The sequence below is a fragment of the Anas acuta genome, chromosome 1 (assembly GCF_963932015.1).
Source record: "Anas acuta chromosome 1, bAnaAcu1.1, whole genome shotgun sequence".
NCBI classification, from domain to species: domain Eukaryota; kingdom Metazoa; phylum Chordata; class Aves; order Anseriformes; family Anatidae; genus Anas; species Anas acuta.
In genome coordinates, this window is record NC_088979.1 from 107,087,389 (window position 1) to 107,101,200 (window position 13,812).

At 35.9% G+C, this 13,812-nt stretch overlaps 1 long non-coding RNA gene across 1 annotated transcript in view; it reads right to left on the minus strand.

Annotated features, from left to right (window-relative positions):
• Positions 1-12,215, minus strand: part of LOC137850221 (uncharacterized) — a 39,175-nt gene extending 26,960 nt beyond the window's left edge. The window contains exons 1-2 of the long non-coding RNA XR_011092378.1: positions 12,061-12,215; positions 11,419-11,521 (exon numbers count right to left, since the gene is read on the minus strand). This is a non-coding gene — a long non-coding RNA (uncharacterized lncRNA). The remainder of the gene's footprint in view (positions 1-11,418; positions 11,522-12,060) is intronic.
• Between the last annotated feature and the right edge of the window lie 1,597 nt (positions 12,216-13,812).

The following is a 13,812-nucleotide window of genomic DNA, read 5'->3' on the forward strand; positions in this document are numbered from 1 at the left end:
TAAATAAATGAATTACACTAAGCTTCAAGAGATGATGACCAGAAAACCAAGACAAGAGAATTTTAAAAAGTCAGTCAAGTTTTACATTTCTTCCATCTCCTGTCTCTTTATCATTGTGTAAAAACAAAAAAGTACCAAGGGCATCATACAATTATTTTCCCTACTTAGCACAGTTAATTATTTAGGACCAATGCCCATTGCCTTATTGATTAACACTTTATTCTGGGAGTAGCACCTTGAAATCTTAGGACCCCTCATGCACAAGGTCTCTCTCAGTAAGAGTATGGGTGTTAAAAAGCAGTCCTTAATTAATCAACATTGAATTATTAAAGGTTTATTCTGTATTGAAGCTTACCAATTCTACAATCAGGAGAATAGACAATGAAGGAAGGGGAACTTGATGTCTCAGAACAAACTAGCATTTGTCATGACCAATTTTTCAAAAAGGATAATAAATGCAAGCTTTGGCTGTCATTAAGCTTGCATAAAACTAAGGATTTATGAACTGGAAACCCCAGTGTAAACACTTTGCAGCTATGCAGATAAAACATATATCACCACTAAATGAATCTTACAATGAAGGAGCATTTGTTTATTTATGATGTGTGGTCTTTCTTGCAAATGTATGAATTTAATTGTTTCTCTCTTTTTTGTTTTTTCTTCACTAAAATATTTGAAATGTTTTGTGTATTATGGCTGCCTGTACCATTCCAGGATTGCAGAAGATTACCTTCTGTCATAAATTTCTAGGTAAAATATAGAATCTATGCCTCTATTTTGTCTGTTATGACTGTCTATTTAATACAGTAGCATAAAAATTACTGTAACCTTTTAAAGAACTGTAGGAGACCAAGGTTCACTGACTGACCTTTATTTACATATTTTGAGAAGCTAATTATAGTCAATATTAAAACCACCTCATATTTTCCACTTGAAGGTAGAATGGTACAAAACTTTTAAACCTTCTACAATCGATATGATTGTCATGTGTTCAACCTATATAATATGTTGAACAAATTATAAATAATTTGCTATTATTTGCAAAATAATAGCCTTCCTCGTCCTTCTCCCTGTCCCGTCCCAAAGCATCCTGAAACTGAGGAAATCCTCACTAATACACACTAGGAAAATGATTTGACAATGGCAGTCACAGGGCCAAATTTTGCCATCCCCATGAAGACCAGCCCAAGTTTTGTGACATTCTGAAACTGCAGCTGTATAAGAGTGTATACCAGAAAGAATATACCTAAAAACAAAGTCCTGGCAATATCACTGAAAATTGTTGAAGCTTGTAATGTATGGCTTTCTATTCACTATTCTATCTTTAGTTTTAGACAATGTGAATAGTGCTAAGAGTGTGAATCATACAGGAGTCTGAGATGCCTGAAAAAACAAAATCAAGGTTTATTAGGGGAAAATAAAAACAAAACAACAACAAGAAACACTGTATTTTTTTTTTTCCTAAACTCAAATTTTTAATGGTTTATGGGTAGCAACAAACTCTTTCCCCTCCACTCCAGCCCCTAGTAAGTTTTTTGTTTTGCTGTTGTGGGAGCCTGACTCTGTCCAACTCCATCCTCTTCTCAACTGTCTTTCAGGTCCTCTTTATGCTGTAGACTGCCAGCTCCTTTCTGGAGCTACTCTCCATCACCTCCTCATCTTCTTCCACCATTACAGACTTCCTCTCCTTGAACATTATATATATATATATATATATATATATATATATATATTAAATCTATACCATCCATACTATCCATCCTGCTTATAATGTTAGCATGTACTCTTGCATAATGATAATGACATGGTCCATGCCTTATCTTGATCAGAATGAACATGACATTATATTTTGTTTTCCTTTGTTGCAGTTATATTCATTTGACTGGTGTTTCTATCAGTCTTGTTAGGTTTAATACATATACTAAAAGTTCAAATTTGTGACTTGGCTCCATGCAAATCCTCAGTTCAGGTAAATCATTTTAAGTGCACTCCCTCACCTCCCCCCAAAAATAATATGGGAGTAAAGCTCAACAACTGTAAATGTGTGGGATACAACTTCTTCCAAGAGCTGAATCAAATAAGAGCTCTTAGAAAAATACCTGTTTTCACTCTGTAGATATCAAGCAATTGTGAGCCGTTGTCTTCTGCAGTGAAGCCATTCAAGCACTCAGCTGTGTACTACCAAGAATTCTTGTGAACTCATATTGAGGCAACAATCCAGAATTAATTATTTACTTGTCAATTAATTATTGGTGTTCGTGAGTTAGATAGACTCTCCCTTCCTGTTCAAATACATTTCTCAGGTGCATTAAGGTGGATTAAAGAACTTTTTGTTGGATTTGATCCTCTATCCAAGTGGTTCAGATTTCCCTGGATTCTGATTCAGATTCCTCAGATTTCTATTGTATCTTATCACAAATGTCTCTGCTATCCCTAAGCTTCACCAGCAGAGTTGTGTAGTGTCCTCTGGATCACTGATACAAATACCAAATGGCAAACAAGCTCTGAGCTCTATGAACCCTACTAGATCTGGTCCTATACACTCTTCTCAACAGGTACATCATGAGATCTATCAATGTGCAAGTCACTGATCTATCTAATCAATTCCTTATATATATAACCAAACATTCGACCCATATTGTCATATAGCATCAAGCCAAGTCAAATGTCTGGAAAGAAAACAAGTATTCTAGATCAACACATTTGTTTTTATCGGTCAAACCCTTAATTTTGACAGAAAACATATCAAAACATTCTACCTAACATTAATAATAATCTAACCACTATTTATTTTGTTTACAGAATCCATAATTGACCTTTCTATTGTTTTATGTGTCAGGTTAACTTTTCTTGGTTGTCTACATTCTCTTTAAGTACTCTAACAGTACCTAATAATCTCTCTAATTTTCCAAAAGTAGTTCAAGAAGCTAGTGATTGAGGTTGTACCAGAGCTATTTTTTTAAGTTACATTTATGTGAGACCATTCATTTGGATTTTTTTTATGTTTTAGTTCAAATCCAGTTATTAGGTAAATCTTCTATTTGAGTCAATAATTGTTTTTAAAAAAGTTTCCCTTCAAAAAATGTTTGTTCAGTATTTGTAAACTGGAATAGAAGCAAAAAGTTTAATTTTTGGGGACAGCTAAACATATTCTCAGGGGTTTGGAGACAGCACAAAATTAGGTTTGAAAACTCCCTTTGAGAGCAAGGAACCTAGTGGTGCCTCCATCAGTAACATACAGCATTTCTAGGGCTAATGAGTCTCTGAGAAATTACATTTGAACTTGTGTTATGGCAATACAGCTTTCAGGAGTCCTGCCAACATGTTTGAGCTGCATTGCACTGTGCTCTGTACTCATGCCCAAAGGTTAGGCCCTGACCATTCCAATGTCAGATTGTATTTACACGATCCTGAAAGGAAAATGAATGCATTGCTCCCTATCAAGCATCAAAAACCTTTTACACAGTAAATGGAGATGGTTAGATAATTCAGGATGAGATTACCAATAATTTGAATACTAACAAAGTGTGCCCTAGAATAAAAACAGGTGAAATAAAAATGAGGTTTTATGCCACCACCTCCTCTCCTTATCAACCCCATCTGAGATTCAAGCATTTAATTCTAGGCATCAAGGAGAAGAATATCTCCAGTTCAGAGCTATATCTCAATTGCTACAATATGAGTTTATAAGAAATTTCTATTAATAATGATTTGCATCTTCCTTCTTACAGCAGGACAAGGGAGGAGGAAGTGGTAGCATACCCCCCTACCTATTTTACACTGACAAATATTTGGAATACATTCACAATTAGTAAAAGCGTCGCTCCCTGGCTCGGCTCTGGCCTGCCATGGGTTCCTTTGGAGCCGGCTGGAGCTGGCTCTGATCTGGCATGGGGCAGCTGCTGGGCTCTGCTCACAGAGGCCACCCCTGCAACCCGCTGCTACCAAAACCTTGCCACGTAAACCCAGTTAAAAAAAAAAAATCCAATCCTAAAAATGAGGAAAAAATTCATCTCAGGTGCAAAATCATATACAATAAATATATTCAGCTTGACCTGTTCTACCTTAATAGCTAAAACTTTTCAAGGAATCACTGCGCTGTCTTCCATGTTCCCAAAGAAAATCATTGTTTTGGGAGCAGGGGGTAGATTGCTTCCACATGGAAAAAATTGGTAAAACCTCTTAAAATTACAGATTCACAAATTGTAGTGATTGAAAGCTAATCTCAATTATATACTACGGTGTATTGTTGCACAGTGTGATAATGGTATTTTCTGCCTCAAGTGGACTTTGATTCAAACAACAGGTTTGAATAAAGAAAAGAGAAAAAGAACCAGCCATTTACTATATGCTCACACCTTGCAGACTTTTTTTTTTTTTTTTTTTTTTTTTTTTGAAATTGCAAGAAGAATTTCTGTACAAAGAGCCGGAACATTTTCTTTCTTTTTTTTTTTTTTTTTTTTTTTTTAATTTATTTTATTTATTTATTTATTTATTTTCCAAGATATTTACTTCTTTTCTTACAAGCAATTATAAACATCTCTAAGAAGGACATGTAAGATCTGGGCAAGAGATAGCAGAATTTCATGGTTTTCAGTAACATAGAGCTGTTGCCATCCTAATTTGTAACCTGTTCATAGTCCTATAAAATCAATATAACACTGGGAATGCTTTAGTACAATTATTTAAGTAAACATTAGAAGGAATCTATGGACATCTTGTCTGTTGTTTTGGGGGTGGGGAATGAAAACAAGCCTGTGTCCTAAGCTAAACATACTTTCAAGCTGTAACAAATAAGGCTTGAAAACTCAGAATTCTCAAGAGCACTTCAGGAGCATTTCCTTGCAAAACCAATTTTAAAATAAACAAATTAATATTGAAAAGGCACATCCTGGAAATAATGTTGAAGTCCCAGATGTGCTGTCAAGTTACTAGAATAGGAAATGTCAGGAACATTGCTTCATTCTAGATACAGTACCTGATCTACATATCATTGGAGTCTGCTGAGAAAGTGTCTGAATAATGTACAATGAAGTATAAGCATTCACCAGTTACTTAATATTTTGGAATGTTCGAACTTGAGTGTGAATCAGTGGTAACTTTGCTTTTTGCCTCTCAGTCCTACAGAGTACAGTAGAGTACAGTCCTTCAGCATTCCTGCAGAACCTAGTCCTGTCTTTCAAAGCACCCCTTTCTTTTCACCTTCTGACTTGTTTTTTCCTCCTCTCAGACAGGTATTTTCTAACCCCTCTCACATCTAGTCCCAGATAATGACAAGATAACTTGCTTAGACCCACAGTGTCTCTGCAACAACCATCAGTGCTCTAATACATTAGTAGGCTTTAAATGAGGATCACACTGTAAATACATTAATCAAAATTTCAAGACATGTTGATTTGGTTTCAAAAGAGCAACCAGCATACAAAACACAATCTCATTTTCTCTAGGAACGTGAGTTAAGTGAGAGAATGGAAAAAGAACATTTTCAACCAGATTAATTTTGCTGAAAACTCATCTCCCAGCAATGCATCAAGGAAGGCTTCTTCTCACCATGTGATATTCCATCCGCACAAGTAAGACATTGAAGCTAATTTAAATATTACAAACAGGAGAATAAATTCACACAGGACAGAAAGGCGAATCCTAGTGTGGAAAGAGAATTGAGACAGCTGTTTGGCTGTTTGAATTCCTGTAAAGGAGGCTTGTTATCCAGAAAAAGAAGCTTGTCATAAATAGTGGCGGTTGTAAACATGGAAACTCTCTGACTGAGAAACTCTTTAGAATGGAAATGAATTTAGAGAACTAGATGTAATTTTAAACAGACCTATTTAGTTGAAAAAAATGCTGCTTATAGGAAAAGAAAATGCTAGGAAGTCTAGTTTTATTTTATTTATTTATTTATTTTACTACCATTGTTCTGTTTTCAGGGAAAAGGAAATGTACCCTTAACAGTGAAGCACAGAAAATTGATATTCCTCTCTGTATTGAACATCCTCTGGCTGATTAGCACTGACAGGCTGAAATTTATGTGACTGTGGATATATGTTACCTCACCACCTCCCCAAAAATTGCAGATAAAAAAAATCCTATCATAATTTATTTAAATAAATAAATAAATAATAATAAAAAATCAACGACAGATGGCCTACCAAAGATTAGATGTATACTTACATATTGTCCACTCACCCTACTTTGTAAATACGCAATACTCTATGTCAGTGAATCACATTCAGTAGTTAAGAGTCAACACAGACAAGGATAGTGACTTAGTATTTTTAGGCTGAAAGCCAGTGGGATTATTAGGAGGAGCCCTGCCATCCCAGAGCTCTGCTTTATTTTTATTTTATTTTTATTTTATTTTTTATTTATTTTTTCCCCTTGGTTTTGCCACAGATAACTAATCAACTTTTCACTTAACTATCAGTAAAACAGGGCAGGAGGAGGCTGTATTTACCTAATTCCTGAATTGTAAGGATGAGACTAGCACAGCCCATTTTCTTGACCAAGATGATATTTGGGTACCGGCTGGAGGTATTCCCCTTTTGAATATTCAGCTGTGCACATACTATATAGGAAGCCCAGTGGAGATTGGCAGCGTTTTGTCTCAATCTGGCAGTTACCAAAGCTTTTGGTATTGGAGCAGCATCAGTGGTGATGGAGCGCTCAAAAAGATTTTATCAGGTCTCTGACTATGGTCTACTGAGCATATGTAAATTCTGATTTTCAGAGGCTTATGCCCCAGACAAATAAAAAAGGATTTTCTAAGAGATGGCAAAAGTTACTTCCTTTGACCCAATGACTGTTCTCTTGCCAGATTTTGGGTCGCTACTGCAAAGCCAAAGAACCATGTTTCAAAGAAGTGATTTTACAGAAACTTGGTCCTGGCAAAGTGGTCTGGATGGCTTAAGCTTTTTTTTTTTTTTTTTTTTTTTTTCTCGTTTATTTTCTTTTACATAGCTGACTTGTTCTGTCCTGAAAATGAGCAAACAAATTAATGCCTTCAAGACAAACAAAAACACATAAAAGGTATCACAGAAATTCATGCAGAATTCTGTCACATCGTACAATTGTCAACTATAATGACTAGAGGTGGGCAAATATTTTTACATCAGTTAATTAATTCACCGAGAGTGGAAAGTGCTAAGGAGCCAAATCATCGTTGTGTTCAGTTTTGCAGAAAAAGAAGATAGGGAGGAAAAAATGTAACCAGCAATTTTGGAATATTTCATTTTCCCTTTAAAGAAGTAGCTTTTCACTTTCATTTTGAAAATATGGTTTATATTTGGCATCAATATTTAAAAATAGTTAGAATATTAAATAAAATATTAAAAAGCACAAAAATAAAATAAAAAATCCCAGCTAAATTAATAATCATTTAAATTAAAACTAAAATTTTAAATAAAAATAAAACTTGTTTAATCTTAGCCTCTGCTATGTGTTTTCTCAATTACTCAGATTAGCAACCTAGCTTAAAATCCACTTTTCTTTCATCTTTACTAATGCCTAAGGTCAAAGACTTGGTACATAATTTCATCAGATCCAGCAAAATACCACCTTTCAAACTACTGAAAAGTTGCAGTTCTTTCCCTGTTTCCAGGCACAAACATTCTCATAATTTAACTTATGCTGTCTCTGACATTTGCCACACTGATCTGCAAGTCATTTCAACTCACTAAAAATGGCATAAAATGGAGGGGAGGGCATGGGAGAGGTATAGTATTTTCCTACTTATTTATTAAGTGAAATCAGCTGAGGAATAGGGCCAAACAGTGCTGGAGCGAGCACAAGGAAGAAAAAAAGGAGAATGTTAGCTTGTCTTTGGGATAACAGTGAACTATTATTCTAGTACAAATGCATATGAAATTTTAATCTTTTAATAAAAATAGTAAGGTAAAATGCTACTTTGAAAAATACACACCAGACTAGTTGAACTCTCAATGGCTTTATACAGATAGCTGCAATGACAAGTAGCTGAACAACGCAGGTGATACATACCACCACAATAGGAGGCCATTGAGTATGCAAGCTAATTTTCTTACCAGATTTTCTGAGCTAATTCAATTATATACATTCATTGTATAGATGTGACTTTATATCATAACATTTGTAATTCCAGATAAAATTATATGTTTTGTCAGAAAATACTTTCAGATCTACCAAAAAACAAAATAAAACAAAACAAAAAAACAGGATATACATCACTGTAAATTAAAGCTCCTAAGAAAGGTTTATATTTCTCACCTAAGAAAGGTTTATATTTCTCACATTCCTGTTACTGAATTTTTGTGAACTGAAGTGTGGCAGGCCCCTTTCCTTCACCAGGGCTTAATTTCAGAAGATTTCCTTGTAGGGGTGAATCTGAAGAATTTGAATTCAACACAAATATCAGTCCTGAAACTGGATCCAAACAATACTAGCTATACTACAATAGTCACTGTGTTCAGAATTTACCAGCCCCTGCAGTATCACATGAAAGATCTTTCTTTGTGCTGAACTTGAGATTATATACTGTAAGAAGCACTATGGATGATGGATGCTTAAGTGATCACTTGCTATTGGTCTCGGACTGGGAAACTGCAAGAAACACTGATATGAACAAAGCTAATGCAATTTCTGCTACTTTAAGATCATTCAACTCTCTATTGATGTGAGCAGAGATTTGATGGACACAACAATCTCTGGCTACTCGCTCCCAAGAGACACATAAGCTTTAGTTGCAGTTCTTTATTGTCCTAAATTTTTAATCTGAGAACAGTGGAATAGTCCAAGAATCCCTTGGAGAACAGTGATTGAAAACAATAACGAAAAAAATAGAACAAGTTTATTAATTGTTCAGCAGAGCTGGAGCAGTTTTTGCTATAACTGTTTTCTTACATCAAGAGTTTCCAATTAGTAGAAAAGTGATAAATGTTTGCAGGAGCTGAACAACACTTCTTGCAAGAGTTTAAAATGAAAGAATTTGTCATAAAGTTGTTCCCCCTTGAAGCATAGCAGCATGCTGTACGTGCCTACTTGTTGCTCATAATTTTAGCAGCTAGAGGTTCAAGGGCAGGAGGATTAGCCCACTGCCTAAGTCTTAAGGGAGTATGTTCCTTTCAGAGTCATTACAGGAAAGAAGAAAGTCCAAATTCTAATTGTATTTAGGACCACAGCATCCTTATCTCCTTTCTGAGGAAGGCACAGTTCTCATAGGCTCCCACAGGTGGGCCACTACCAATAGTCCCAAAGACAGTACTCATCAGACTGCAGAACATAATTTTGCAAAATATTTAAAGAGAAAAATAACTCAGACTATCCTTTCTGGAAGGTAGATCTAAAGACCCGAGACTGTCACAGCTCTAGCAACAGCTGAGGCTCTCTCTTCCCTTTTTATATTCTCCCAACAGTCTTCATTTATTACAAAAATGATTACTGAAAGTGCAGAAATTCATTAGCCTCTATATGATTGAAAAGTGTACATATGTCATTAGAAATACTCAGAGAAAATATTGAAATATGTTCAGTTGCTGTTTCATAGGTGACTAGGTACGTCTCTGCTGCCTATGAAACGTGACTGTACAATTGATAATTATATGATTTGGTGTCAGCATTTTCCCCCCATTAAAAACCTGCCTGTCTAGGAGCACATTAAGTTCTGACCTTTGTATTTCTATTTTGTATTTTTTTGTTTGTTTGGTTGTTGTTTTTTTTTTTTTTTTTAGTTGTTTTTTTTTAATTTGTTTTGCATGGTTTAATTGTTGTTCATGAATTATAGGTGTGTTCCACAGACCAACATAATCATAAGACAAGGATGTCTTTTGATAAATGGTGAGATTGATTGGTGCACAGTGACTTTTCATGTCATTATATCACAGTCCAAATATTTTAAGGATTTCATAAGGGTTTTTCTTGTGTGTTGTTTTTTATTCAGCCAAACTCTAAACAGAGAGCTTTTCTGTGCATCCCGCTTGTATTATCTCACTTTTTTCATTTCTTTCTTTCTTAATCATATGGGTGACATTGAAACTGGAGGGAAAGAAGACACACATGAAGACACAGTAAAGTGACCTAAACAGTTTAGAGAGACAGCAGCTACAGAGAATGAGAAATCTGGCCCTAATAAGTGTAAAACAATACTGAGAGAAAACAATTTGCAGAGATACTGAATGAGAGGATATGAACAAGCTGCAGGACTAAGTGGATTTTCTTTATCTTCTTCATTCTGTTCTAGTAATGCTTTTTCATGTCACCAGACACTACAGGCTAGAGGCAAAAGTGTTTGGTGTTCACAAGATTTTTGTTTTGTTTTCTGTAAGAGGATGTCAATAGTATGGGAATAATTGGAGTTCACAGATTTTAATAGTGGTTGAGATCTCAAATTTGTTTCTTAATGATGAGATATTACTTGTAAGAAGTACAAAGTACACAGAACACTTATAATGTATTATTTATTTAAAAATATACAGTGTTTGTGAATATACTGGATTTCAACATACAGTCTGAAGAAGCACATAAAAGCAGGATAGTCTTTTCCAATATTATTCCATCCCAGCTCAGCAGGAAGCATGTCCAGTACCCAAGTTCATTAATATTGTGTCTATTAAATTCTTGACACCTTTCTTAATTTGTTATTGAGATTTCTTAATTGTTAGGAAAATAATAAACTTCACAAAGGAAATATCTTTATTCCAAATTTATTTACTTTATATAGGCTGGTGAACAGCCATCTGGTGTCAGCAACATTTTTTTCAGTATTGGACTTGTAAAAGAGGTTAACAACTGATCTATATATCAATGGCGTTACTCCAGCAAATACTATGTCCACAGTGAGCTTTGTGAAATTTAAACTGGTACCTTTTCCTGGCCTTTCTAGTATGAGCTTTATGCCATAGATGCCTTTCTTAGATGTTCTTACTTACACTCCTTTAGTTATTTAAACTAAGGATTGTAATCCCTGGGAGTCTGGGAGTAAAGACCCTAAGAATCCTGATAGTGGCTTCTCTTAATGCCACTTTACACCATTTTAATAGCAAAAGGGCCATAAAAATAATGTAAATATAAATTATTGCCATTTTAATGTCTCTTTATATCACGAGACTGATGTGAAGTGTCCTTCCTGTAAATGAGAATGAGGCCTCAGGAGTCTAAATTGATGTTATTCACATGCTGATGGACCGAATGATATGAACAAAGCAAGCAAAAGATAAATCTATGCATTTACTTCAGAGCCTTTTTGATGTATACCTTTTTGTACTTCCCTTTGGTTCCACTTGCACATGCACACATCAGTTTCTGAAGAGGACAAGGAGTGAGGTTACGTGGACCTAATGCCTTCACTTGGGGTCATGGCTTTAAAATTTCAGACAATACACCTCCTCCTCCATATCCAGAGACCGTTACCCCAAATAGCAAATGTGAGAAATTAGAAAACACACTTACTTCTGCTCTTGCAGCACGCATCATGGCCCAGATCACTCTCCTCTGGCATTGGCTGAGGGCACAGATATGGTGGCCCTGGCATGGCTGTGACACAGATCGTTCCCTAACATTTACCACGGAGACAGAAGTGAAATAGAAGATAAATTAATGTCTGGGGTAGGTCAGCCTCCTCAACCTAACACAATAACAGACACCACAGTATCAGGCAGCATTTGTTTGTCAAAACACTAAGTACTGTGTGAATGAAATACAAATTACGACTAAATTCAGTATTTGTTGACACCTGGCCTACTGCACATTTCATAAGAACCCAAAATGTATGCATCTCAACCACTCTAGAAGATGTGAGTGCTACTGTTTTATATGACCCTGATATTTGCTTAAGAGATGCACTCACAGGTTGTTGGTTTTTTTTTTGTTGTTTGTCTGTTTAACGCATATTGGAGGAAATTTGTGGTTTTTTAATCCAAGGCAGAGTTTCAAAGCAGATCAGTACATCTCTGCGATCTGAATAGGCCAGCCTCTCCACAACCCAGCCCCTGCCTGCCCTGGGCACCACTGGCCCAGGCCCAGGCCCAGGCCCATCTCCATCCCCATTCCAGGGGCTGCCCTCACAGCCAGGCCTGGGTCTGTCAGTAGTACCTAGGGATGTCTGGGTTGTGGCTGACCCTAGTCACCATTCTTGGCCTAGAGCAGCTCACTTTTCAGGCGCTTCCCCACTTGGCCAGGGAGGGAGACCCTGACCACTACCTGCATAATGCTGTCCTAACGGCAGCAGCTCCTCCCAATCAGTCACACCTGGGCCACCTCACAAGGAGAGCTCCAGGCTGCTGATATTTAACTCACCTGGATGTTTTACCACCCTGGGCAGCTGGGCAGGTCCACCTAATACACACAGCAATTCATTAGGCAGCAGCACAGCTGCACCAAATCTGCTTGCTCCCCCAAAATCTAAAAAAACAAGGAGTCTCTTGTAGCAAAACGAGCAGGGCCTGCATCATTGCAGCCTTGACTCATCCCCTAATAGAGAGTCAACTTTCTGAACCTATGCTACTACTTTCCCTGAGAGGAAAATATATTTTTGGCACTACTAACAATGAGAATGTGAATCTGTATGTTAAAATATGCGTTTTACTAATTAATATTCACTCTTTGACTTTGCTTCTTGCTTAAATATTATAAACAGATTGGATACAATATCTTTGGTCAAAAGTGCCCAATAACAACATCAAAGGATGCCTGAATAACTACCAAGATATAAGTGGAAAAGCTAATCCAAGTATTTTAAATAAGTAATTAATCATTTTTTCATGTAAAGCTTTCTGTTAGAAGTACAAGTTGCTATTAAATCTTTATGAAAGCCAAACAGGAGCTCTTGGGAAAACAGCAAATTTTGACATTTCAACAAGTAGTGAAACATTTTATTTCAAATTTCACAAATTTCAAAAGTATGATACTTACATGTGTTGACGCACTATCAACATGTATTTTGATTATCAAATCCACTTGTGTGGTGTAACTATACATAATTTATTTTATATTAATATTAGTCATCATAATAATCCCATAAGAGATGAAAGACCAGATAAATCAAGTATGGCAAAGTAATGAACGGATACCACTGCTTTTTCCGCTCAAATAGAATATATAATGGTATCTAGTCAATCTAATTCTGGATAAATTTTGCCACTACTGAAATAGTCTGTTAGAATTGTTCTTCAAGACTCTAATTATTTCCTAGTAACCAAGCATGGTGTCAGCTTAATCTTCCTGGCATGTAGAGAACAACTCTGAAGAACAATTCTGTGCTTTCACTACATTCTACAGCCATTACACAGCAATTCCAATATTGCAACTGGAATTGAAATTGCAATATTGTGTTTTCTGTATGTGTTTTCTAATTTCTCACCTTTGCTATTTGGGGTAATGGTCTCTGGATATGGAGGTGTGTTGTCTGAAATTTTAAAAATAGTATTGCCTGTTTAAACTTTGTAGCTGAAGAATTTATTTTTGCACACATACATAGTTGTCACCTTACAACTCCTATGTCAAGCAGTCACAAATCAATGGGCAAGTTTCCTGAAACATTTCATTAAATTTTGGAAAATAAGATTTCCTATCTAAATGCTGTTGTTCTCAGTTCAATGCTTTTAAACCACTGTTTTGGTAAGTGAAAATTTATATGGTATGAAAACTATATAATGCTTTTAATAGACAGTACTACATATTAACATATTTTTTTCTTATGACATTCTGCTGGTGGCTGCAGTTCTGTCTTATCAAACAAAGCATGCTAAAGTTAAATGGAGTCAGCACTCCTAAAAGTGTTTCACAGAAGTAGGTGTGTGTTCACAAAAGTAGGTGTGTGTTCCAATCAGGACCTAAGGTACAATG